Genomic DNA, 26476 nt, shown 5'->3' with positions numbered 1-26476 from the left:
TAAAATATGCAACATATTATAATAACATTTATCGGTGACACGGATCGATTCTACCTAACGAGGCATAAATAAACATGTGTCCCACCCGCCAGAGAAAGAGAGAGTCCATTTAGTGACTGTGAGCCACTGCTAGCCTCATCAATGAAACCACTGATGCATCCTAATACTAAATACCAAACATTGATCACCAACCACAGAAGAATGCGACTGCAATTTCTGCAAGTCATTGGAGAGGTCCACGGCCAGCCAGCCAAAATAGAAGCGGACAGAAAGGGCATTCATCACAGCCAGCATACTTATCCAGGCCATTTCACATCGCCCACATGATTAGGATGCACGGAGGGCTTGCCAATGGGTCATCAATATGGATGATATACAAGAGGCCGGCAGAGTGCAATGGACTGTATCAGCTGTGATGTGACACACGCTTCTAAGTGGCTGGGCGTGTGCGTGTGCGTGTGCGTGAGCTGCTAGATTATGGGAAACTCATAATCACGATTATTATGGTCAATATTGAAATTCCGATCATTCAAACGATTATATGACGGGTGTGTGTGTGTGTGTGTGTGTGTGTGTGTGTGTGTGTGTGTGTGTGTGTGTGTGTGTGTGACTGTGCGTGTGTGACTGTGTGTAGGTGTGTGTGTGTGTGTGTTTGTGCATTGGCGTGTGTGTGACTCAGAATCTTGGATTAGAAGGATAAAGTGCGATAAGCATCACAATAAGCAACATGTGGACCAAGAGAGACCGCAGAGTAAACACGACCATGCAGAAGGGAGCGGGCACCCCCCCCCCACACACACACACACACACACACACACACACACACCTAGGAAGCCAACTCCTCTAGGCCAGCTCTAGTTGTTTTAAGGTCTCTGGTCTGCGCTGAGCAAACTCAAAGTCGTCTATTAAGGCTTTTGTAGCGCTGGCGTTGACGAAGAGCGGCGATTAACCTGTCAGCTAAACAACCTCATTAATAGCGGGCCCCTCTTCCCGTGCTTTAAACTTTACCTACGAATAATGTATGGAGCCATAAAGGACACCCTCAACGCACTGCACTCTCCCCAACACTGAGTTTCAATCATCAACCTCCAGACCAATTAGGCTATGGCCAGAAGTTCAAGGAGTTCTTCAGTAGAGCTCTATCGTTTTTAAAGGCCAAAAGCATTCCAGAGGCCTCTCAGACACGGCAATTACTACGATTAGTCCAATAAAAACAACTACTCTGAAGCAAGTCCATTAATCGGACGGGCGCCGTTATACTTCTGATTTCTTTGCCTCTCCCTAGTCATTTGAAGTCGGTAACATTTCAAAGCAGAAGAAGCAACGGGTTCTGTCACAATAAAAGCGCCCTTTATTTGATGCATCTTTAAGCAGCTGTCCGAGTCTAAATCCGAGACAATTTAAACTCTTATTCTGCGATTCTCCCCCTTCCTTTGACTCCTTCCCCCTCATCCAACCCCATCAATCACTCAAACAGAACATTCTTTGGCGTCAGGCAAACAGTCCGCTTGCGTAACACTCGCCAGGCTCCACGACTGCATAAACTATCATCTTCTCCGGAGAAATGAAAAGATAATGGGTTAGGAAGTGGAAGTTTATCAGAGCGCAAAAAAAGACAACAGATGCGGAGGACGAGATAGGGACACGTTTTAGAGCGAGAGCAAGAGAGAGGTATGACGTATACGGAGAAGGAAAAAACATTACAGGGGTAGACATTTCCTAATAAATAACAGTAGCATAAATAACAGAAAGAAGGGACTCAGATAATTCACACAGCAGAGTTTCAGTTAGAGGGACCCGAATACGCTGTTGTTTCTTTCATCCATGTGATGTTACTCTAAGGCACAATTTCCATTCGACGCCGTAGCAGTGACAGTATAAAACAAACAAACATGACAAACAGAAAAAAAGAAAAGAAAAAAGGACAGCAAGTTCGCATTCCAGAGTGGCGGATTGCACAATCACTCTGGGAGGTGACACCGGGAAGGACCAATCAGGACTGGGAAGAAGGCCTGCAAAGATCCCGCCCCCGCTCCCACAACCACATACCCAGGAGACACACACATACACACAGCAGACATGTACACATAAACACAGACACGAGAACAATAACACACATGCGCGCACAAATACACACACATGCACACACCACTGGGAAAGTATGTGATGAAGCTTTTTTTTCTATTAAATGCAGAGACGTTGGCTTTTTTTCCTATGGGATGTTGTTTGATGTTTGTTATTATGGGCTATTTCTAGGCCCTCGCTCACAAAACGTGCATCTTTTAATGCCCCCACCTCAGGAAAATGTTCCGTCTTTAAAGTTAACCATGTCATCGATTCTCTGCAGTCTTTCTTCATTGGATATTATATTCCTTTCATCTCGCACGACTTGAACATGACATGCTTCATTCAAAACAGAGAAATGTTGCGTCTGGTCAGCTGGGGAATCCATACAGAAGATAGAAATGCAGAAATTAGGGACCCTGTTACGACTTACTACTACTAGATATCATCTGGGAGCCTAAATGCTATCTCCTCTTAGCTTTAAACGGCCACACTACAGGGAAGGAAACTCAGTATGAATCATCGCCCTACTAAAGAAATGTCTTTAAATCGAAGACGGTGAGGGAGACAATCAACATTACTGTGACTTTATGATGATCTTTGCATGAGGGCTCTCAAATTGCATTTTTAGGTTTCTACCATAAACCTGTCAGCATACACAAACCCCCCCCCCAATAAAAGCACTAATGCCATATTGGAAACAGATTCGGGCCACACAGAGCATTGACCGGCGGAGCCGCCGAACATTCAAACTAATTCAAACACCCCTGTGCTTCCAGAAGGATTGACCCCTGGTCTCCGACCAGGGAGGTAGCAGTAAGTGGCGGTGACAGATGACCCACATCGTTTCTAACTTGAGGAACAATTGAATTCATATAAATATCCATAAAGGTGACAATTATATACCATCTGTAAATCCACACTCAAGAACTTAAATTTGATCCAACCCGGTGAGGATTAACCCTGGCAACGTCAACGCCCACTGAGGCCACGTTTGTGAGGGTCTCTGAGTGAAAACAGACGGGGGGACCCTGGAACCTATCAGACCGGGGGGACCCTGAAACCTATCAGGCGGGGGGACCCTGAAACCTACCCTGAGGTTAACTGAGGTCCTTTTTTACACTCTTGCCACTTGAGTTTCTCCATCGAGGCTCTAGAGGAGTGTTGACCGTACAAGGTCTCCACGGGAGGGCTTCAATGACCTCATTGACACCATGAGAGTGAGGTCAGAAGCATGGGGGGGGGGGGTTGGTCCAAATGTCTTGGTCAATAACTTTGAGGAAGGAACGAGTTGCCAGGAGCAATCCTGGAGACGAACGTAGAGAAAGATCTAGAATGTGTTAGATTTACTGTTTCACCACTTCTGCGGTTTGGCACCTGGAGGATGCGCGCGCACACACACACACACACGCACACGCACACACACACACACACACACCCCCCACCTCTGGCTAAAAGCATCTGCTCAATGACTCTAATAGTAAAATAATAAAAAAAGAAAAGAACATACTATTAGAATCAAAGTCATCGTCACACACTCACAAAACCACTTGTGAACGTGGAGTAGAGGACCATACAACGCAGCACTGCCTTGTCTGCCCCCTACTACCAAACCAGTGCAGCTGAAATGATCTTGCAGTGTCCAAAAGACTGGGTAAAGAAATGGGAAACATCATATAACCAACCCGCTTCAAAGACACGAAAAGAAGAAGAATCGTCACACATCTAGGTAATGTTGCAGTATATAGGTTTGCATACACTAGAACTGGATAATAAACTCCTTACATAGACCTCTGTAAGCTTTACTGAGGAGCCCGTGGGCAAATATATAGGATAAGTAAGCTTCAAGACAGAACGAAAGCTCTTGGTGAAACATGGCCTAGTTTATTCTGGAGACCATCATCTACCACCAACTAATTCTATAGGGGAAGGACTGGCGGCCTTAAGCTCGCGCGCGCGCGCGCGCGCGCACGCACGCGCGCGCGCGCGCGCGCGCGCGCACGCGCGCGCGCGCGCGCGCGCGCGCGCGCACGCACGCACGCACGCACACACACACACACACACACACACACACACACACACACACACACACACACACACACACACACACACACACACACACACACACACACACACACACACACACACACACACACACACACACACACACACACACACACACACACACACGGGGGTTTTACATCACTTTCATGTAGACTAGAAAAAATGAAGCGTGTGAAATCACTCAAATGAACAGTTCCCATACTAGCAGTGGCAAAGCAATGGTTGCAGCAAGCGACCAGTATTCTGATTATGTGTGTCTGACTAAGTATGCTGGCTCTTTTGTCGAACACACGTATAAGGCACTATTAAATACGACCAAAGTAAACGCTAGGATTCGTCCAGCTTCTAAAAGTCCCTGCAGCTCTTTCCAGGAAAGCCTCTAGCAGCTGACTTGGTGTGATCCGCTAGAGTGTGACCATCTACGGCTACGGGGCCGCTGTTTCTGGCCCGGCCGGCCGGGGCGGGTTGAGGAGTGACGGTAAAGAGGTTGTCGGGGGAAGGGGGTTCGAAGAGATGACGCCAGCAATCGACCATGTGATCAAAGTGCCACTACATCTTCGACAGCCTCATCATCATCCTAGTCGCGGAAATGGAACCACCTCCCCCCCACACACACACACACACACACACTCTCACTCCAAACAGCCGAGAGCAAAACAAACAAAACGACAAACGATCGCAGCCGAAGCGATCGATACAGAGAAGTATGGGAAGTGGGAAGCGGAGACGACAGGAAGGGCGACCGGGCTGCTACTTCCTGTCGGGATGCACAGGTGGGACGTGAAAGAGCTGACTCCATCTTTCAACAGCGCTTTGTGGTTAAAAAAAAAAGTCAGGAGCAGCACATTGTATCCGGATAACCGCTTCTCGTTGCACTCCTCCTCCTCATCTTCCCTCCTCTTCCTCCCTCCTTTCCGTCGCTCCCATTTTCCTCCGCCTTTCCTCTTCTTTACCGTCCGCGACGCCAAACTTCAGCATTGCTGCCCCGAAGCGGATCCATTCTATGATTCACTCTACCTCTTCTACCTCTCCATTCTACCTCTTCTCCCCCTCCTCCCCTCTCCTTCTCCTGCCTCTCCTTCCCCTCTCTCCTCCTCCTCCCCCCCTTCATTCTCCTGCCTCTCCTTCTCCCTCCTTCTCATCCCCCTCTCCTTCCCCCCCTCCTCCTCCTCCTCCCCCTTCCTTCTCCTGCCTCTGCCTCTCCTTCTCCTCCTCCTCCTCTTTCCTTCACCTCCTCCCTCCTTCTCATCCCCCTCTCTTCAACTCCTACTACTCCTCCCCTCTCCTCCTCCCCTCTCCTCCTCCTTCTTCCTTCTCCTTCTCCTCCTCCTCCCCCTCCCTCCTTCTCATCCCCCTCTCTTCAACTCCTACTACTCCGCCCCTCTCCTTTCCCCTCCTCCTCCTCCCCCTCCTCCTCCACGCTCGCTGAGCTACACGCGTGTGAAATTGATCCTGGCGGCGGGTATAATTAAATCAACGCTACCAAAAAAATAAAAAAGGTGAAACAACAGAGAGAGAATTTCAGCAGGCGCTAGAGGTGAAAACGCTGCTGCTCTCTGCATGGGCCCTGGCCCATTTATGATCATCAAAGTTATTGCTACTTTATGTAAACAATTTGCATATGCCTAGATATGAATGCTGTGGTGCTTTCATCCCCACCGGGAAAGGTCCCTTCTTTACCCAGATAATACGGTCCAGAATAGTGGAGTTACAAGAGTGGTCAACTCCCAGCCAGAAAGGACTGTTCAAATTTGTACCTGTACGCATATCACAAACCTCCTTCCTGCTCCCAATCCCATGTGTCGACTAATTACACGTATTCACTGTTAGTCATGTCAACAAAACCCTCAGCTCGATGACTCAATAAGATTAAATACTAACGACTGAATCATAAGCTCCACAGCCCTACAGATGAACCCTCTGGCTTCCTGTGAATAAGCAAAGCCCCACAAATAGCCACAGAGTCAAACACAACCAGTAGGAATTCACAACACATCACACACACACAGCGACCCTGTGTTCCCACCATCAATAAGGAGCAGAAAGACAATTGGAGACAACAAGTCTGCAGACAGGAGAAACCCAAACAGAGCCGAGGTGTCCTGGTCCGAGGACAGAGGCCTAGGCCACGCAGCCGGCCCTGGGTCGGGAGCAGGAAGGAGCGCACCTCCGCAGACAAAACACGGCCAGGGGGGAAGCCCAGGTTGAGGAGGAAAAGGAACGCTTTTTGTCTCTGGCTGTACAAAGGTTGAGCGAAACTATAGCATGGGTTCTGTTTCCTACAATCCTTTCCAATGTACGCTCGTGTGTGCGTGCGTACACAAGCATGCGCACACACACACACACACACACACACACACACACACACACACACACACACACACACACACACACACACACACACACACACACACACACACACACACACACACACACACACACACACACACACACACCTGGGATTGACCAACACAAATTGTAGCTCTTCCCTTCGTTTCAGAGAGCCATATATATTCATATTCACCAAGCGGCCATCTTAGCTTTAAACGCTAGCAGCATTCAGTAAAGTCCCCCCACCCAGCTTGATTTAACAACCAAGTTACCCCTGGGTGAATAAGACCCATTGAGCAAGTCAGTCAAATCAGGATTATGATTACATCATAGACCACAGAAAAATTCAAACTATGTGATTAGAAATAGAAGGAAAAATAACGTTACAGCTGGACGGGTCTTGTCAGCAGACCAGTGCGATAACTATGAAGCAAATTTGGATGGAACAATGATGGATTATCTATCCATCCACCCATCCGTCAAGTGTCTAGCAAGGCATGGCACACTTAGTATGATCAACTAATATGATTTCAGAGCTTAGGTTTCCATCTTTTCTTTGGCTGAACACACACACACACACACACACACACACACACACACACACACACACACACACACACACACACACACACACACACACACACACACACACACACACACACACACACACACACAGTATAGAAGTCTACTGCCAACTTTGGGTTAATTGCGAAGCTGTCAGATTGCGTAAGAGGAGAAAATGAAAGACTGTTAAAGATAGATCCGTGAACATTCTGCTCAGTGTGCTGTGTGTGTGTGTGTGTGTGTGTGTGTGTGTGTGTGTGTGTGTGTGTGTGTGTGTGTGTGTGTGTGTGTGTGTGTGTGTGTAGGTGTGTAGGTGTGTTTGTGTGTGTGTAGGTGTGTGTGTTCCAAAAGTGTATGCCTTGAACTGAAAAAACAAATATAATAATTAATAACCCGGTTTGATTTGGTTTCTCATCATGTGGACACGCTCTACATAACATCAGCTTTGAAAAAAGCACCCTAGACACGCAAGTAATTGCAGTTGTGTTGTTAACTGACTATGATTGGTTAACACACACACGCACACGCACACACGCTAAGAAAGAGTAGGGCTGGACTCACGGTGCGATGAATCAGGAGGTACAGACGGAAGGAGCGCCCAGCAGAGACACCAGTTGCTGCTCTAGCTCCTGCGGTGTGCCTTCGTCTCTGACCTACAGAGAGTGAATCATAACAAACACAGAGATTCACAGGAGGGAGAGGGAGGGAGGTGGGGTGTGCGGGGTGGGGGGGGATCAGAACAAGAAGCAAAAGAAACAGAAGAGGGTGTTAAGTTATTTTGCCGAAGGCGACGCTGCACTTGCTCAAAGAGTGTCATTGTTCCCCGCGATGCGCTCCGGTGCACAGATCAGATCTGATGGCACGTTGGGCCAAGGCGTTGTGTTGCAAGCGTTCCTGTCGCCCGGGACAGAGACGCTGCTGTCCTGGAACAGAGACACCGGGGCCCCGGTGTGATGGTACAAACATCACCTCCGACCGACGCGGGTTTGACAATATCGTGTTAGTACTGAGTTTGTTCTGAAGAGTGCATTCATCGTCACCCCACTTGGAGGGTGTCTGATGAAATCAATGAGATCGAGATCATATTATGCATGACCTTGCCTTGGCTTATAATTATCAAGGCATCCCCTGGTTTACCCACGAGTAGTGGTCTTCTCTTTACCGCCAGGTCTTCGTAACTAGCCCATTGTTAGCCACACAGACACACGCACACACGCACGCGCCTAATCAAAAATAGCACATAGCTTCCTTGGGTTTGGGGATCATATCTTAAAAAGCAGCCCTACATTAATATTCATTAAAGGCGGATGCCTGGGATAAAAATAGCAATAGTCATCTCATGAGGCCTCGGGCGGGGGGAGGGGAGAGGGGAGGGGGGAGGGACGGGGGGGTGTAATGAGCCAATAAGCTCCGTCAACAAGATCCGTCGAAAAAGATGAGCACAGAAGGATCAAATCCGTGAACCGTGGGCGCAGCTCATCTGGTGTTGGGTACCAGAGAGGCCAGATGTAATGCAGTCTCTTTATTACGGTTGGTTGTTATTGATTCCAAAGGTGACTGCTGTGCATCTGTTGTTAGCAGTGTCCCCCATCGCGTGGCTGTGGGGTGGACAACGGTGGATTAGCCTGATACTAATACTGCTAGGCTTAGCAGGCCTTTTGAGTCTCGCTCCATTTGGCACGCACGCACACATGCCGGCACGCACGCACACACACACGCACGCACGCACGCACGCACACACCAAATGACTCAATGTGATAAATCCATCAATCATTCACTGAGCCACCAGGGTTGGGTTGGTCAAACATCCTAAGAGTAGTTCCCTATTCCAGTCGCACTGACTGACACACAACATAGGTGACCGCAAAGGAAAGAGACGAGGTAGTGTAGACCTGGCGTCCATATTGGTGAGTCGGGAGGGGGGAACCTTCTAGAATATTGGGAAACTATGACCACTTCACCCAGGTAGCATATAGGATGCACTTTAAAGTGATGGGCAAAGACATTTGATTTTACACCTCGTTCCTCGTTAGTAACAATGAGATGGCATGAAATGGCATAGATTACTATGTGGAAGATCATATACCATGTTTAAAAACCAACAATAACGATTTTTGGTTCACTGTCCCTTTAAAATGTGTGAAGTCAATCAGTGGACAATCATCGTTTTAGTCTGACTCTGTGCCTGACATTATCAGAGTTCCCCTATACTCAACCACATCACTCATAGTTTCAGACACACACAGGCCCCCTAGGTGAACCCAAAAACACGGCAGAATAACATCCATTTCATCAAAATAACAACAACAACCGCAGCAGAAGCAGCTGGCTCCAAAAAGGCCGGTGTGAGCAGTCACCTCCTGTCTCTAATGGAAGTCCCAGTGATGCACGGTGCCATTTACACCGTCTGGACGGAAAGGTGCAGTTGCGTGCAGGCAGCCACACAAGGTTTGTGCTCTCCCAGCATAATAACAGTCCGGCAACTTGAACCTGCACACACTCCGCGCCAACCCCGCCTTTATTGGAGTGCCTCAGTGCCATTTTCATTTTAACACCAGACAATAACTGGTGGGGTTTGAAACAACACAACATCTATGCTGTTTACTTTGTTGCTGTGTGGTGGTTATGTTTGAGAGTGGGCCCCAGGAGTTTGTCTCGGGAGCATCAAAGGGGTGGTTGGCGGTGGTCGGCTGGTCTGTTTACTTCCTGTTTGATTGGACCATGATACAGACTGCACTGTGGCTTTGTCTTCAGGAATATCCGAGGCTGAAGTTTACTTTATTGATTTTATGCCCTCTAATTCTTGCACTTTTGGGGTTTATCTTCATGGTTGAAGGCATCTATTGTTGCTTTGAACAAATACGTGAGCTAAATAAATGTAATATAATGTAATGTAAGATACAATTTCACTAATGAATGAAACTGAATGCTCTGAAAAAATAAGAATCTTTTTTTCAATTTCGGGGTCAGAATTGTTTTTCAAAATATGTATCACTGAAAATTATTATTTTATAAAGTATTATTTTATTTCATTATTTGAATTTTCAATTAGTTTTGTCTCTTTTTGTGACCCTCTTTTGTTAATGTTTGGATTACTATCCAATTTTGTCTTGATTGAGAGGTGATGTGAAGATATCAGAAGCATCAGGGTAGGGCTGGGTACATTTCGTTGTTACATTTACTTTCTTTGAGTAAATCGTGCAGACCCATCTGGCCTGATATTTATCCCCATTAGAAGAACCGACTCGTGATACCATAAAGAGTCAATCTGACAACCCTCTAGATAAAGACATATCCATCCACATCCAAACCTTATCGATAGACAATCTCGTCCATAGGGAGTCCAATCACTTGAAATAAATGGGAGAATCGAAGAAGCACTCAGACAAATAAAGATAAGAAATAAGCTATACCCTTGAACATTGAATTGCATTGAACGGCTAATAGCCTATCAAAATGTAGATAAGCTCCAAGAGAAGCAGAACATCAGAGCCAATCACATTCTCTTAGGCTGCAGGTGGGAGTCCCACTGGAGAACGGAGGTGGAATCCGAGTTAGCAGGAGATAGATGGAGGTTCTTGTTCTTCATAATCATCCCAGACGGATCGGAATGCAAAGTGGTCAGACAATTCCAGCCTCTTAAAGCCATGCAAGCGTTTAGTACCATGAAGGCTGCCAGGTGAACAAGGCCCATGGGTTTTGGCCTTGGTTGAAACCAGAGACTATTGTTTAAGCCTCCCTCAGTATTCAGCCAGCTCTGAATTTTGGGATTTACAACTTTGGTGTAACTTCCAGATCGACTGGCGCTACCCATCTCAATGATAAAACATTTACTGGAATTGGAATGGAAAACCACTTTCTCCCTTCACATTTTGAGGCCCCCCGACTTTGACAGGTTTCTTCTGACAGCTTTTTTCTAAAGCACAGCAGTATTCTTCACAACGTATTGAATGTTGCACTGAATTACTTTTTTATTATAGGGATGACGGTGGAATCCACCAAAAAGGTCCCAACAGAAATGGGAACCTTTACTGGAAGATCATATCTGAATCTTAGTGTGTGCGTGCTTGTGTGCACACACGCACACGCGCGCGCGCACACACGCGCGCACACACGCGCACACACGCGCGCACACACAAGCACATGCACAAGCACACGCAAGCACACACACACTATCAAGTTCAGCGTTCTTGCATTGTGTTCTACCATTCTCTTGTCTCCATGACAACAGTGCCCCCCCACTACCAATATGGAACAGTGGCACTATGGCTGTTTGAAACTCTATGCCAAAGTGATTGTGCCCGTGTTTCAACATCCGCATCGATACGGAAACACTGGGTGTATATCATACCTTCCAGGTATGATAATGATGAAGATTCGGTTATTGGATACACCATCGGAGATCATAACACAAGATAAGCTGCATCCCTGACAGGAAATGAGGGTGTCAAAAGATGAAGTACAGCACAGTAATAAGAATAAGAAAACTGATCTGCAAAAAATATACCGAAAATATATCCGTATTCACAATAGGAGTAGTAGTAGTAAAAATATATATAAATGTGAAGAACACAGGGAGCCGTATAACCGTATGTCTAACACACACACACTGGGCTGTTCGATTATGGGAAAAATCATAATCACGATTATTTTGGTCAATATTGAAATCACGATTATTCCAACGATTCTTTTTGAGTTTGTAATCATGTTGTATTTATTCAGCATGTCTCTCTGATATTTTTTTTACAACTGATAACTTTGAAATTTTGCCTTAAAAAAATACACAAAATGGTCACAAAGAACGTTCCAATCTAAAATGATGTACAGATGTGTATCCAGCTGTTCTGCCCTTTCGATAAAACATTCGAAAAAATCGATTATTTTAATTATGTGATCATTTGACGCTAAAATCGAAATCGCGATCAAAATTCGATTAATCGCCCAGCCCTAACACACACACACACACAGGCAGTGGGATCAACCCAAGTAAACAGGGGTCTCGTTAACATGCAAGCCCGCCTGTTCACAACAACACATGCAGCCTAATGAGAGGCTAACACACACACACACACACACACACACACACACACACACACACACACACACACACACACACACACACACACACACACACACACACACACACACACACACACACACACACACACACACACACACACACACCGCTGAAAGTCCTTCTCCTCGACACACTTCACATGGATCAACCTGATGGGGACCACATGGTTGTCTTGTAAGGTCGTACGGTTCGTTGGCAGGGCCCGGGGGTCACGGCAACCCCCGGCTCCACAGTGCGGCCCCGGACCCATCAGGCAGAACACGGTGTGCGTCACGCCCGTTTGCGTCCCGGGCTCGCCCTCTGTGATCCACACAGCGCCGCCTGTTACTGTTAAAACCCAGCAAGACCCGTCGCCAGCACAGCCGCGGGGGTGGCACAGTCGCTATGACGAGCGATGACTCGTCAATTATTCATGGTCAACGCGGAGCATGATTCGGCACGGTTACAGCTGTGTCCCGACACCTCCTTATTCATCACGACAGGCCCCGCAGGGGGTCTCTGCTAGTGGGATACTGGTCTGTGGGCTTCACACAGAATCTGCAAGAGCATCCTCTACCAATCGCCATGAGGAAGGGAAAAAAAAAAACCTTTTGCAGTTAGCCGTTCAAACCACGACTACTTTCACTGGGGGTGAAGATGGAGAGGTCGATGTTGTGAAGGCTGGTTTATCCACACTAGTCACTAGACACTTACAGAATGACTCGGTCACCCTTGTCCCTCGAGCTGGCAAACGATCGCTTAATCCAGATCCGATCACGTCATCGCCGTTCTTCAGGAGACAATGCTCAAGATCACAACTTCGTCACGAGAACATTCACGTAATCACCCGCTCCACTGTCATCCGCTCTCACGAGACAGTATACAAGTTTCAGGAAGACATTGTAGTGATCAGTCACAAAACCTTCTAACCCTGTCCCCTCGAGCAATGCTGTTACCATGGTTACCACCGGTAGAGGCCTCAACTTTTTTCTCAACACAAGAAAAAAACATTTAAAAACAGTGTTGTTTGTACCGACAGCATTAATTCAAATTTGTGTAGCAAGGTTGTATTAATGACTCTTCTTACACTGATTATCTTTTGTACACAAGTTACGTTTAGGGTTTCAAATATTTAACAAGGTATCTCGTGCCATAGTCATCCCCAGGGCCTTAATTCTACCCCCCACTCCAAGTAATGAGCAAATATTTGCCGCGGGTCACGTTTCGGCATCCCACCACACCGAGCCAAAAGTTCTCCCCACCTACGCCTACACCTACCCAAGTCTAATCGATGTTAGCTCGGGTTGAATCCCAATCTAGATGTTAGCTACCCCCTGTAGAATATCTGGAGAACGAAGATGCCCTTGACGCCACAAGTTCCAGCCAGCAGTCGGATTGAACACTAATTAGAAGTCAGGGGCTGAAGGCAAAAGGAGTTCTGTTCACCTGCTCCCTAACCAGCCCATTTATATACGGCTGGGTAAAAACTCCACCAGCCCCCCGGATCATCATTTCTGTCTACCCCGAGCGGTAGAGGAGCTCACATACAGGATGGCTGGGGTGCCTTCTCATGCAAACTACAGGGAACGTGCACAGAGGTTGGAACGCTGATCGAGTCTTAATTATGTTGACTCCGTTCCAAACACTGTGATGAATGTATGGCCAAGCTTTTCTTCCCTCCCAAGGGAATAAGCTGCTTTGAAATGAGAGCAAGGAAATGAGAGAGGACTAGAGAGAGCAAGAGACAGGGAGAGAGAGAGAATAGAGAGAGAGCGAGTGAGCGAGAGCGAGAGAGATCAGTCACGTGTCTTTCCATTAGTGAAAATCCCATCCCCATTTCTCTTCAGGTTCCTTTTTCCTGCACTTGGAATATTTTAGAGAAAGCCTTTTGTGAGCCGGCTCCATGGCTCCCAGAGCCTGCATGCTAAATCAGAGTCACAGGGCAGACAATGGTCTCCCCTAAGCGGATAAACCTCCTGCTTTCCACATTTGCCCCATGGCATGCAACAGAGTGTCAGCAGGGCGGTTCTTATAAAAAAATATTTTGCATCATAGGGCAGAGTACAACGCTAGTAAATTTGGCATCTGGGTAAAGGCTGGTGGAAAAATCGGATGCTATGAGAGAGACGGAGAGAAAGAATTAGAGACGTGTTTGTTGGATGACCTCACACCACGGGCCTCCCCGAGACAGGGAGACGTATGACTAACACACACACACACACACACACACACACACACACAACTGTGGGATTCAAACAAAGTAAACAGGGGACTCGTTAACAACGGTTCACAACCACACATTCAGCCTAATTAGAGGCCAACACACACACACACCGCTAAAAGTCCCTTCCCTAGACACACTTCACACAGAGGGAAAATGATAGCACACACACACACACACACACACACACACACACACACACACACACACACACACACACACACACACACACACACACACACACACACACACACACACACACACACACACACACACACACACACACACACACACACACACACACACACGCGGTCCCGTTACTCCCTGCCCTCTGGTGATCCACGTGGGACGGGCTCCTGGTTCCTGCTCCGGTCTCCTCTTTAAGTCTGAGGCGACTGTCTGCTCCGTTTTATCCCACCATGACGGAGACTAAATAAATAGGCACACAGTCCGATGACGTCCGCTTCGTTCCAAACACCGCTGTGAATGTTTGGCCTGGCTTTGCTCCATCTCCTCTCCCGAAGGAATAAGCTCAAGTCGATGCACTCTGTCGTTGCTGCAAAGTGATGGTAGGGGATAGTGTGTGTGAGTGTGTGTGTGTCTGTGTGTCTGTGTGTGTGTGTGCGTTTGGGCGATGGAAGGTGCTAAAAGTGTACTTGACGAGTGGGGAGAGAAGGTGACATGACAAACATTCAGAGGACGATGCATGAATGACTTGGTGGATTTATTTCCTTCATTGTGATACATACATAGCTCTCCAGTGAAGCTGGCTTAGAGGAAGGATGACCGCACAGATCTATTCCAAGGCCACATTCTAGTTGGAAATGTTTGCGATAGAAAATATGCATGCACTGAATCCATGTTACCAATAGAACCATTGATCAACTGCCATTAAGCTAACTGAAATGTATTAAAGTTTAGGCAACAGTGTGAGCATCTTCCAGTATATAGTTTAACCAGGATCATCTCTTCAGGTAAAGGAAACCAATAATCAATCACTTTATTCCATGGTGGATTTGACTTTGACTCTTTGTTCCTGCATTGAGTCTAAATTTAGCCCCGCTGGTATGCGACAGCTCACTGTCGTACTGTATGGCGTGCCCTCCTCCAACTCATTTATTATACATCAAAGCTTTCAATGAGTTGCTGCCAATGACAGCTACGAAATTACTTATTAGGTCCCTCTGTATGATGCAAAGCACATTACATAATAAAATAAATCCAGAAAAATATACAGGAAGTACACGTCCTGTATGGATGGATTTAAGGTCAACATTTCATTGTGAAAGGCACACAGGATAACTTTTTGATCAAGACATATTTTTATCTTGTACAAACCGCACATCCTAAGTCGTACTTTTGCAGAGTTTCAAATATAAATTTTCATCTACAACTATAAAGTATATATAAAGAATTTTGGCAAATCAACTATTAGGTCATTCACTTGACCTGTCACATGACCTGTAGCTAGTTTTTCCCGAAAAGCCATTTGGATATCACCTTGGTTAAACCCCTCTGCCTTTCTAATCCCAGGGCAGTGCGAGTTTGTTGATGTCTACAACATTTTTCTTTCCCCCAGTGTGCTTAGTCTTGATGGAAAACCGGATTCTAAATCAGGTAAACGCAGAGATGTCTTCCACGACCTTGGTGAGATACGGTACGCGGGTGTCAGCAAGATTGACAGTTAAGGGGGCAGGACATTGCGCTGGATAATGATGTTGCACCCCTCACTGTAAGCTACTGGGTTGGATCCCTAATGTCCATAACAGAAGATGCTTGACCCCTACCTGCTCCTATGAACCATATCTAAATTAATAGAAATTCCCTTTTCGATAAAAGTACACGCTAAATGACTGAATAGTAACTAGAAAAATGGATTATGGTTGGTGAAGGGGTGGACGGTATAAACGGTAAAGAAAGTACACCGTTGTGATTTTTCTTTACGGTGTGGATTCTGACTGTAGAAGAAGATGAAGGAGGACTGAATTTATACGGCGCTTTTCACTCACTCAAAGACGCTTTACACTGAAGGGGGGGGACCTCACTCACCACCACCAGTGTGTAGCAGCCACTTGGGTGATGCACGGCAGCCAATATGCGCCAGAACGCCACACACACCAGCTTGAGGTAGAAAGTGAGGGAATTAATGAGTCAGCCAATTATACAGGATGATTAGGGGACCGGATTGAATGAGCCTAGTTGGGCAGTTATAGCCGGGACACCAGGGAAACCCCTACTCTTTGTGATAAGTGGATAAGGGATCTTTTATGACCTCAGTGAGTCAGGACCTCGGTTTGACGTCTCCTCAGTAAGGACGGACTGTAACATGCTGAACGGTTTAGCCCTCACAGTAACGAGGCCCAGTGGGAGGCAGCCATGCACTACCCTGTGCCTTGTCTGCCATAGAGAAGAAGAAGTTTGGCTGTTTAACTTGAGGGTCGATACTGCTTTGTTTGCAAAATGCAGAAATGGCTGAAAGTGATGCACACAGTGAGGTGAAAAAAGAAAGGCTGGTGCAACTTCCATTAATAGCTCTGGTTAAAAAGTAAGACGTGCAGATAACACGTCTGCACCTTAGGGCGACAGTGGTTGCAACGCTTGGTAAAACAGGCAATCTTTTCTATCATCTCAAATAAAAACATGTTCTGGAATTTGAGAGCATCCTCGCCAAACATCGAGTGAATCATCGAGCAGCAATGGGAAGAAAAGAGTATTTTTTTTACATTTATTTATTATTACCAAATCTCACCAGACCCTTCTATCGCGTCTTCACTTTGTATGGGATCGTGTCGCCCCTTCGCGTTTGGTGTGAACGCACCTTTAGATTGGTGGTTACTGACCCAATCATCTGTGTAAGACACATGCATCAAACGCCATTCTCCATTGCAGACTCCTGGCAAAGCGGGTCACTGGATGGTCAGAAGAACCGCAGCATGGACCACAACGGCATAGTACAAAGACTGAGCCAGGCTGGTAATTGGCTAGTGAGCGCAACACGACCCGGGTGTCTCTCTATAATTACGGTCGTGCATCAACCCAAGGTCTTTTTGTTGTTGTCGTCTTCAACCTGAAGAAGATTTCTTAAAAAATGCTTCAAAAATTATAATTGGAAAGTTCACGCTGTGGCAATTGGGTATGGGAAACACAGGTTGTGGAATAACAATGAGTGGCCTGCAACGGGAGATCTGGACGCAGGCAAAGCAAGGGGGCGGACGATGTCGAGGTGAGAGGGGTCAGAGGTCAGAGAGATGAGGATAGGGATGAGTAGAATGTGAATGTACTGAAGGACCAGAAGAGGTGTGTTCGCCCAGTACGTTTGTGGTGTGGGTGTGTGTGTGTGTGTGTGAGAGAGAGAGTGTGCGTGTGTGTGTGTGTGTGTGTGTGTGTGTGTGTGTGTGTGTGTGTGTGTGTGTGTGTGTGTGTGTGTGTGTGTGTGTGTGTGTGTGTGTGTGTGTGTGTGTGTGTGGTGTGTGTGTGTGTGTGTGTGAGACAGAGTGTAGGGGTGCCGCTGGTTCTAAGCCACCCGCTTGCTCTCAGCCAACAACAAAGAGAGCTGATCCAAGCAGCATGCGTTGGGGGGCGTGGGGCTGGGGGTGGGGGGGGGGCATGATTAAAATAACACGTGTCCATCTAGCCTTTGTAGTTGCTGGGTTAGTCTGGCGTCACCAGATCTGCTGCAGTGGAGTTCCATGACTCTGAAGACCCCACGTTGACCCCAACGTGTGGCAGAGTGAGCACGTGACGCAGAACGCTCGGTCACTCAGGGTTAAACGCTAATGACCCGGAATCAGAGTTCTGTTGTGGGCGGTTATTCTAATGTTTTGGTCTACGTCACAAGACTGGACCAGGCTCTTTAACACGATCCTCGATGATGGCGGAAGATCGATGGAACGACGGGAAAGATAGCGTCCCATAAGATAGATATTTCAATCCGTATCATCAGTGTGCAGCTTTTACGAGGTCAATCACACAAAGTGACTGACGATACAGCGTTTGTCTCGTGAACAGGAATTCACGAGACACAATGAAAATCAACTTGCTATAATACAAATCATCGCCATTCCATGTCAATTCAGATTGACGTTTTCGTTTAAAAAAAGAAATGTAATGCAGGTTGATCGTTCAGATCGTCTTAATTCCTCCCCAGGGGGAAATTAGTTCTCTGCTATGAAGCTAAGCGTCGTCTAGGAACAGAGGGCAGCCCCGGCGAGGATAGGAGCCAGAATACAGGTCCAGGGTCCAAGCCTTTAAGCACCGTCAGGTCAAGTTTATTTCAAATAAATACCCTGAAATGACATTTTCAAGGGATTTGCAATGCTGATATCCCGCTCAATGAGAAGACATACATAGAACGAAGGTAGCCTGCAGTATTTGGGGGCTCAAACTCGTTACCTTTCATGTGTGGAGTCCAACGACTTCCGACACCCCAAAACTCCCCTGCCTCCGGCGTCCTCGTGAATCACAACAGTAGAGACACGGGGGGGGGGGGGGGGGCGGGTAAAAGAGAAGGGTTCCCCGAGCAGAGAATCCACAGGATCATTGAATCCGTGTCAGGTTCCCACAACCCCCATCGTTCCCCCGGCTGATGAGGTCTGACACTCTGCTGTAAAGAGGGCGGCGCGCAGCGGCGTCGGCCTTAGCGCTCTGCCTATTGTGGCTGTCATGGTGCATATTAGGGGGTAGGGAGAGTACGGGTAGGAGGGGTCGGTCCTAGAGAGTGCTCGCTGTGTCCAATGGCATTATGGAGGACGGTGGTGGGGGGGAGAGAGCGGGTTTCTGGAGGCTGGTGCGGAGCGATAGCAGTGAGCCATCCCTATGTGGGCCACATACGCTCCCTATAGTGCACTCTCCCATTCCAAAGTCGAGTAATTGATTCCCACACTTATCAGAAGCGGCCGGGGGCCGTCTAGTCTCTCACGCGGCGCCGAGTGTGACGCACCAATGGGAAGCCGTGCGATTTGAAACGGTAGCCTACGTGGTTCATCGCTGCATCGGCGTGCAGCGATGATCGTTGTGTAATTAACGCTCAACTCTTGACGCATCAGAACATTGTTTTTATTCCATGGGAAGGCAAAGTGGGAGGCAAACAAACATTCGAGGGGGCCTTTGGCTTACTTGGGTCCCCCGAGACTTGAGTCCCGGTCCCAGCAACCCGAATCAGAGCAGAGACGGGCTGAGTCCGGTTCTGGAACCAGATGAGAACATTCTGGACCCCCCCCCCCCCCCCCCGCATGCAACCCAAGGCTGTTGACAGCCAGCAGTCTCTGTTCAATAGAAAGATCCCACAGCATGGCTACGGCAAGACATTGGTTGCAGTCAAGACAGCGCAACTGGGAAGCAGCTTGAGATAACTTTTGACACATTGAATTTGAACGCTCGAAAAACCGATGACTTGAAAGGGGGTTATTTTTCAAATATTCAAACAATAACAGGAAGGAAAATGGACTCAATTTTGACGGTTGCTCTTCTCACGCAGAGCAGCTGTCTACGTTGGGCAGAGTCTTCTGGAGTTTCACACGGAGCCTCAAGGCCTGTTTCTTTTGCTTATTTGGGAGAAATATCTGGAAGAAAGTGGTGGAGTATTCAAAGCACTCGGCGAAGCACAAGCCGTTCCTTACATTGCTGTCTTTCTCTCCCTCTCTCTCTCTCTCGTTCTCTGCCTCTCTCTCCCCGACGCTCTCGACATAGCACTATACTATCAGGAGACGACGGCGTGGCGTAGCTGCTCGCTGTGCCCTCGTTTTCTTCCGAGCCTCGCGGAATAATTAACAAGATCAAAGCCAACGTGAGCCTTCGCCTCGGCGCGGTCGGTGCTCGGGGAGGAGGTTGGCTCAATCCGATAATGAGGAGTCAAAATAAAGAGATATCCCCACGCTGCTTTATTGTCCCTGAAGTCGGGGACATAGCTCTGTTTAAACCAAGGCCAACGGGCTCAGGACAACCCAGGACAACCGTGGCCAACTGGTTTGTTTTGGTCAAAGCAGGAATACGGACTTCAAATAGTGGAATGATTGTATTGTAGGATTTTGAGCTGCTGGATTCGTTTCTGGTGGGGAAACTGTGCGCTTAAAATTGTAAAACGGTTAGGTACTGTTTGCTGTAAAAGTGAAATTTGTGAAGTGCATGGATTTTGTCCTAGACAATGTTCAACACACATTCAGTGTTTTGGTAAAAGTAGACAATAGCTTCATGTTTTTACCTGACTATGTTTTGACGACCACTGGCACCAAGGACAATTTGGCAGATATCCCCTAGAATGGGCTAAATACCGAAAAACATTCTGAAAGGACATTTGATACAAGGCAAGTTGATCTACTTCAATCTTTTGCCAATATTGCATTTTTCTTTCCTCTACATCAATGAGATTCATATTATAACCCATCACAAATCATACTCAATTCCACTCACATCTGCAGCTGGCAAGAGGAAATATATTCTTTAATTCAACTGTTGTTTGCTATGACATGATACTTCATAACAAGGGTCTCATCTGACAGTGAGTGCAAGTCATCTCTCCGCCTGTGGGGTGTTAACATGCATGCGAGAGTCCGACCTCTGCTCCAACCATAGAGGGTCGAGAATTTTTTTCTGCCGTGAAAAATTCCTCTGGTGCTACCGCTTCTGCGGTTAAACCGCCATACAAAAAGAGAAAATAAATAAATATATATATTTAAAAACGGAATTCCCATGGCGGAATCTTGACCTACATGTCCTTGACAGTGGTGGTGGACAGATAAACACATGTTTCCTCTTTACATAATCCTGTTAAATGTGGCAGAGCGTGTATTAGCCACAGACCTCCTCCGTTTTCTATCCAGATTGGGTTCAGTTATGTAATCAAGGTAAAAGGTTGGGAAGTCAGTTGGGGGGGGGGGGGGGGGGGGGGGGGGGGCGGGGGCGGCATTGCCAGGCAATCCACATAAATCAGGCTTGACGGATGGCAGATATCACTCATTCCACAAATAGCCTCTTGCTGGACAGAAGAACCACAGGGAGCATTAAGAAGAAAGCTTTTATGCATCAGTCTTTAAGGCCTTTTGAGTATGACCGAGACCGCAAGCAAGATCTCGAAGCAATCGCGGATTGCTGCCCATTATTCACATGTCAAGATGGTATAGGGCACATTACAGCACTGGGCCAGCGAGAGTCATGCACCACTACATTCTTCTATGGAATGAACCAGTGTTCAAAAGGCATCAGAGTAGAGTGCTGCTGAGTTCTAAACAAATATGGCACCATTATCCGTCTCTCTTTAAATGTTGGGCCTCATCTGTTTAAAGAGTTACCAAACCTCACCAGACCCTTCTCACAGACGGTGCCAAACACAGACTGTGGCTAGCTTAAATGGATGCCAGGTGATATTTTTTTCACAAGCCGCATAGTTATGTTTTTACCAGAGATGCTGTAAGTGTCAAATCACCCTTTAAAAGGCTGCCAACAACATTGTTACGGCTGTTTTCAATGAAGCAATTACAATTCAGGAATAACCCTAACCCTATAAAATAAAATAGTATGCTTAAAAGGATACTCTTTAAGCATAAAGTATTCTCAAAGATATACTTTTCAAGCATACTTAAAAGTATGCTTGAAGAATCCCTTGAAGAAAACTTAAGAGGCAAAATTCTTCGTTGTGTGTCCAGAAGGGGCAGCGAGGGAGTTTTCTGGGTTAGCCTTTGCTATCAGACAGCCGCTTCCATTGACTTATGAGGTAATCCAGTAGCCTAGCTCCTGTTAATGAAAGGAATTCACTTTAATTACTTTCTGAAGATTTCCAATATGTCCCTAATGGTCCAAGTGCCAGAAACGAGTGCCAGTCTCTCAAAACACACACAGATACTTTGGCATCATTTTCTGTGCTGTGGTTATTAGACTACCTGTGATGTGCCCGTGACAAGTAGCCTTTTGCGTAGACTACCCAGCCAGACGCAGCTGATTACAGAAAAATCTAAGTGCTGAGAATACAGGAATAATTTTATTTTGAAGCTGGGTTTCCTCACTTATGACCAATTATTTTTCCTGCCTGTCTGGTGTTTTTTTTAAGATAAGACGTGGCTGAACTCAAACGGTGTGCAGATGAGCAGCAGGCTGGATAAATACCAGTAGTTATCCCACCAGGTAATCAAGCAGAGAGCGCTGATCACCCAGAACAGATAAGAGTTATAGCCAGGGCAAGAATAAAAGCAAGGGCAAGAGCACACTTGGAAGGGCAATCATTACTAGTTCTACCAGCTATGTGATTTGTAGGGTCTTGTTCACTGTAGCCGCCAGATTCTCTCTCTCTCTCTCTCTCTCTCTCTCTCTCTCTCTCTCTCTCTCTCTCTCTCTCTCTCTCTCTCTCTCATAATCACCAAGCCGTCCACATTAGACGTAAGAAGAAGAACACTTCTTCAAGTAGGAGCCAATCATTCATCTCCCCCAAAGAGACCGTGCCTACGCATTAAATCACGGATATCGTGCGACTGCACGCAAACCAAGCTGCTGTGGTCGGCCCCGCCCACCCTCCCTTTTCTGGAGGGCAAAAATAATAAAGCCAAGATGAATATTTCACACAAGGTCACTGGATCTTATTAAATCCTAACCGCGATGGAACACGCAGCCCAGCCTGCTGCGATAGCAGGAGGGGCTAGAGCGCCGCGGACGCAGATTGTCTCTGGCACACTTTAATGAGTCAGAGGAAGGAGCCCTGTAGTAAAATATACACAGGAATTAGTTACGTGATAGCGGTTCAAGTCATAAAGTGCTCAGGGTGATGAAACGGCCCTGGCATTACTCAGGGACAAAAATAATGATACTAAAAGACGGCTTATGATAATTCACTCCGAGCGCATCGTTGAGCCGACGGAGCAACCACCCAGGTCGCATTTCCATTCTTGAGGAAGAGATGAAATTGTGAACAAGAAGTACAATAGATCAATGTGTTCTGTTGCCAATACATCGGTAAAAGACAGGTTTTTCATAATTTGCGGAAGACTTTTATGCAAATTCACTTCTGCCACGCTATTGTTCAACCAACTGTATGAACCGCAACTATTATAGCATAGGATGTAATTTGTTTATTAAAAAAAAAAAAGGATCCCTGGTCTCCAGAGAGAAGGTTTGAAAAAGTATTTATAAATTAAACATAACGGCTGATACCCTATGAATCTATGAATCAACAATAGAATGGTGGCTATTAAGGATGCCCTACCCTGCTTAGTGGAATTTGATTCACGCTTCAGACCATACGCTCCCAAATATATATTTTACCCATGTAAGTGCCTTGTAATAAAAGGTGTCTTTGGACTTTATGACCATATAATAACAGCAGATAATAAGCAGAGGCACACAGGTAAGAGGGTGATAGGATGAGGCATTCGCATACATTGGGGAAATTGTGTTTCAGTCCTGTTGAATATTCATCCTTTTGTTTTGAATTTAAACTCTCAGGTAGTTGGAGTAAACTGATGTAGTGCATGCTGGACCTTTTGGTTCAACAAACTACTACTCTTACCACCTAGGGCAGTATACCTTGTAGTGACTCGGGTTACATTCCCTTTCTGTTTCAAACCTCTTTCCAGTCTGACATCACTGACCCTTCCCTAAAAGCCCCAAAAAGTATATAACAAACGAAGGTAACATATATACCAAACTGCTCTTACTTCTTGCAGTGTCATAACATCAAGGTCCTATCCACTTGTGTTGTGTGTTGTTCCCAATTATGATAATCAAAACATTTCCATCCTCTACAATCACAGCGACCTCCTCACCCAGCCTTGCGGTGAGAAACCAGCATTCCGCCTGATTGTCAAGTCTGACTTGGGCTAGGGTTAGAGCACCCTCAAGAGTTCCACTAGACACTGACGCAGGCCGAATTAAACATGTCATTGAGGCCAAGATGATCCAATGGCAAAGCTTGAATTTCGAAAAATATTTCAAATGGGAAAAATATATAAATAGATACATTAGATATTTCGATTTTTCTAATGAGGTAGTGTGTGTTTTTGTTTAAATCTACCACTCAAGCGCCTTGTTTTGTCATTAGCACAAAAAGAGCAACATAAATAGATGACTGATTGATTGACAGGATATTAGGGTTAGTTGGTTTCACTGTCCTCAAAGAGATGCAGGGTGGGCCATTTTTCATGGCAAACTGGGGCACATTGGTCACGGGTGTGGATGGACTAATGGAGCTGTCACACGCAGACAGCCAGACCGAGATACACGATCTGTCCAGTTTGGACTTCATTTCCCCGGATAGCACACTCCAGACGAGACCCGAGGTGGCTCGTAGTAACCTCCGGTTCTGGGATGAGATTCCTAAAGTGTCATCGAGTCCACAGAAAACACAAAGGCTTTTTGATAGCTGAACTGTGACACCGGGATAACTATTTCATACCTTACCCATGTGATGCATCACATACATGATGTACGTGATGTGTTTAACAAAAGAGGGCATCATTGTATATCCCCATTATAGCGCTTTATCTAATAAAGTACCCCACCCCACCAAATAAGAACCACAGTAGAGCGAAAATGCCTTGATAGACACATAAAAGGCATTCAGCTGGCACGCTCATCTAAAACAATACATATTTGCATGAGACCAAAATATCCGGGCTCAAGCAACCAAAACCAGAAGCAGGAACCGAAAGTCCCGACGACCACTCGCACTCCCACACCAAAAGGTATACTCTGCGCTATCTTGAATCGATCGGTAGAGATGATTGTAGATCTTTATGGTGTAAAGTCTACAAACTGCCCATCTCTGACATTTAACCAATGTCACATAGTCTACACACTGATTTGAACACATTACATGAGAACCTTTGACAGGCGGTGAATAACACTGTTTTCATGTTTTCTCCACAGACAACAAAGGGCATTTGTTCTTCCTAGCAGTATCTACACCATTAATGATCAGCGCCGCAAACATGACAACAGCGCCCCTATCGCTAGGCAGACTTCAGAGTGCCACAGAGCTCTCTCCCTCACATACATATACAAATTGAGTCATTAGAAAAGGTGAACGAAAAAGCGTCCGCCGTAGAGTTTGACACCCTCACGGTGCATGGATTCTATTAATAGGATGTCAGGTCCCAAGTTAGCTTACTGAAATTCATAATATTCACGGGGAGTCGGGTTACAACGCAGAGTCGCCGGCACCTTAGTGTGACAATGATTATGCAGGATTAAGATTCGGAGCCCAACCAATGATTTGGTCGGTGGAGGCGCTTGGTAAGGCAAGAGGCTGCCAGGTGTTTTTAACGATTATCTTTTCGGTCTTCCAAGTGCTAAGACAATCCCATTAGAAATCAATCCTGTGTTCTTTTTGGGGGGTTGGGGTTGTTTGTTTCGCTCCTTTGGGTTGAGTTTCCCCTTCATTCGTTTCAACAACTCAACTCGGAACACCATTGGAAGAGGATTTGCAACTCACCGATCAAGGACACAAGCCGTTCTCCTTCCCGTAAATTGAGTATTACGCTTTGGCAGCACCTGGGGAATATTAAAAGGGGAAGTGGTTTTTTTCAGTTCAACTCTCCACACTGCAACATCACATAGTTAGCATGATGGCAATCAAACAAACACTAGATAATTATTAACCTATAAAACACGTGGAAGCAAAACGAAAACCGATCAGGAGCACAGAACAGAGCACACAACGACCGAGTTTCGTCGAGAATCGTTTTGGGGTCGACAGGTCAACAACACAATCGAAACGGCTAAATAGAGCACAAATGAAAGCTAGGGTAGGTCAATTTCAGAAACCAGGCAGAGTAAGCTCAATTTTTTTAAGCAATAAAACCAGCCTTGTGGAAAAGTAGACATGTGCAATGATTGCACAAGCAGAGTAAGTGTAGGTAGCCAGGCAGGTAGGTAGACAGCTAGGTAAGTAGACAGGTAGGTAGGTAGACAGGTAAGTAGGTAGACTGAGAATTGCAACCGTTTGGTCGCATATGTTCTCGAAGTTCAATATGTATGACCTAGAAGGATAATTGGGAACATTTTTGCAGGTGCCAGCATTTTGCTGGCGCTCCTTACTAAGTTGGGATCACCAGGGCTACCAAGTCAAAATGTTAAGATTGAAATGATTCAATGAAATGATTATGCAGGCCTTCGTGCAGGACTGCCACTGCCACAGATACAGGGTTTGAGTAAGAGCATTTAGAAGCATTGCAATTCAAGATCTCCAAAATGGA

The 26476-nt window shown here is 46.4% G+C and overlaps 1 protein-coding gene across 1 annotated transcript in view; it reads right to left on the bottom strand.

The window, feature by feature from the left end:
- peak1 (pseudopodium-enriched atypical kinase 1) overlaps positions 1 to 26476 on the bottom strand; it is a 75083-nt gene that overhangs the window by 29063 nt on the left and 19544 nt on the right. Inside the window, 2 exon segments of the mRNA XM_056598729.1 lie at positions 7585 to 7676; positions 25714 to 25772. The gene's annotated coding sequence lies outside the window, so the exon portion shown is untranslated.

Source organism: Gadus chalcogrammus, chromosome 9, assembly GCF_026213295.1.
Source record: "Gadus chalcogrammus isolate NIFS_2021 chromosome 9, NIFS_Gcha_1.0, whole genome shotgun sequence".
Classification (NCBI taxonomy): domain Eukaryota; kingdom Metazoa; phylum Chordata; class Actinopteri; order Gadiformes; family Gadidae; genus Gadus; species Gadus chalcogrammus.
The sequence above is the reverse complement of the archived record's forward strand: the minus strand, read 5'-3'. Positions and strand labels throughout refer to the sequence as shown.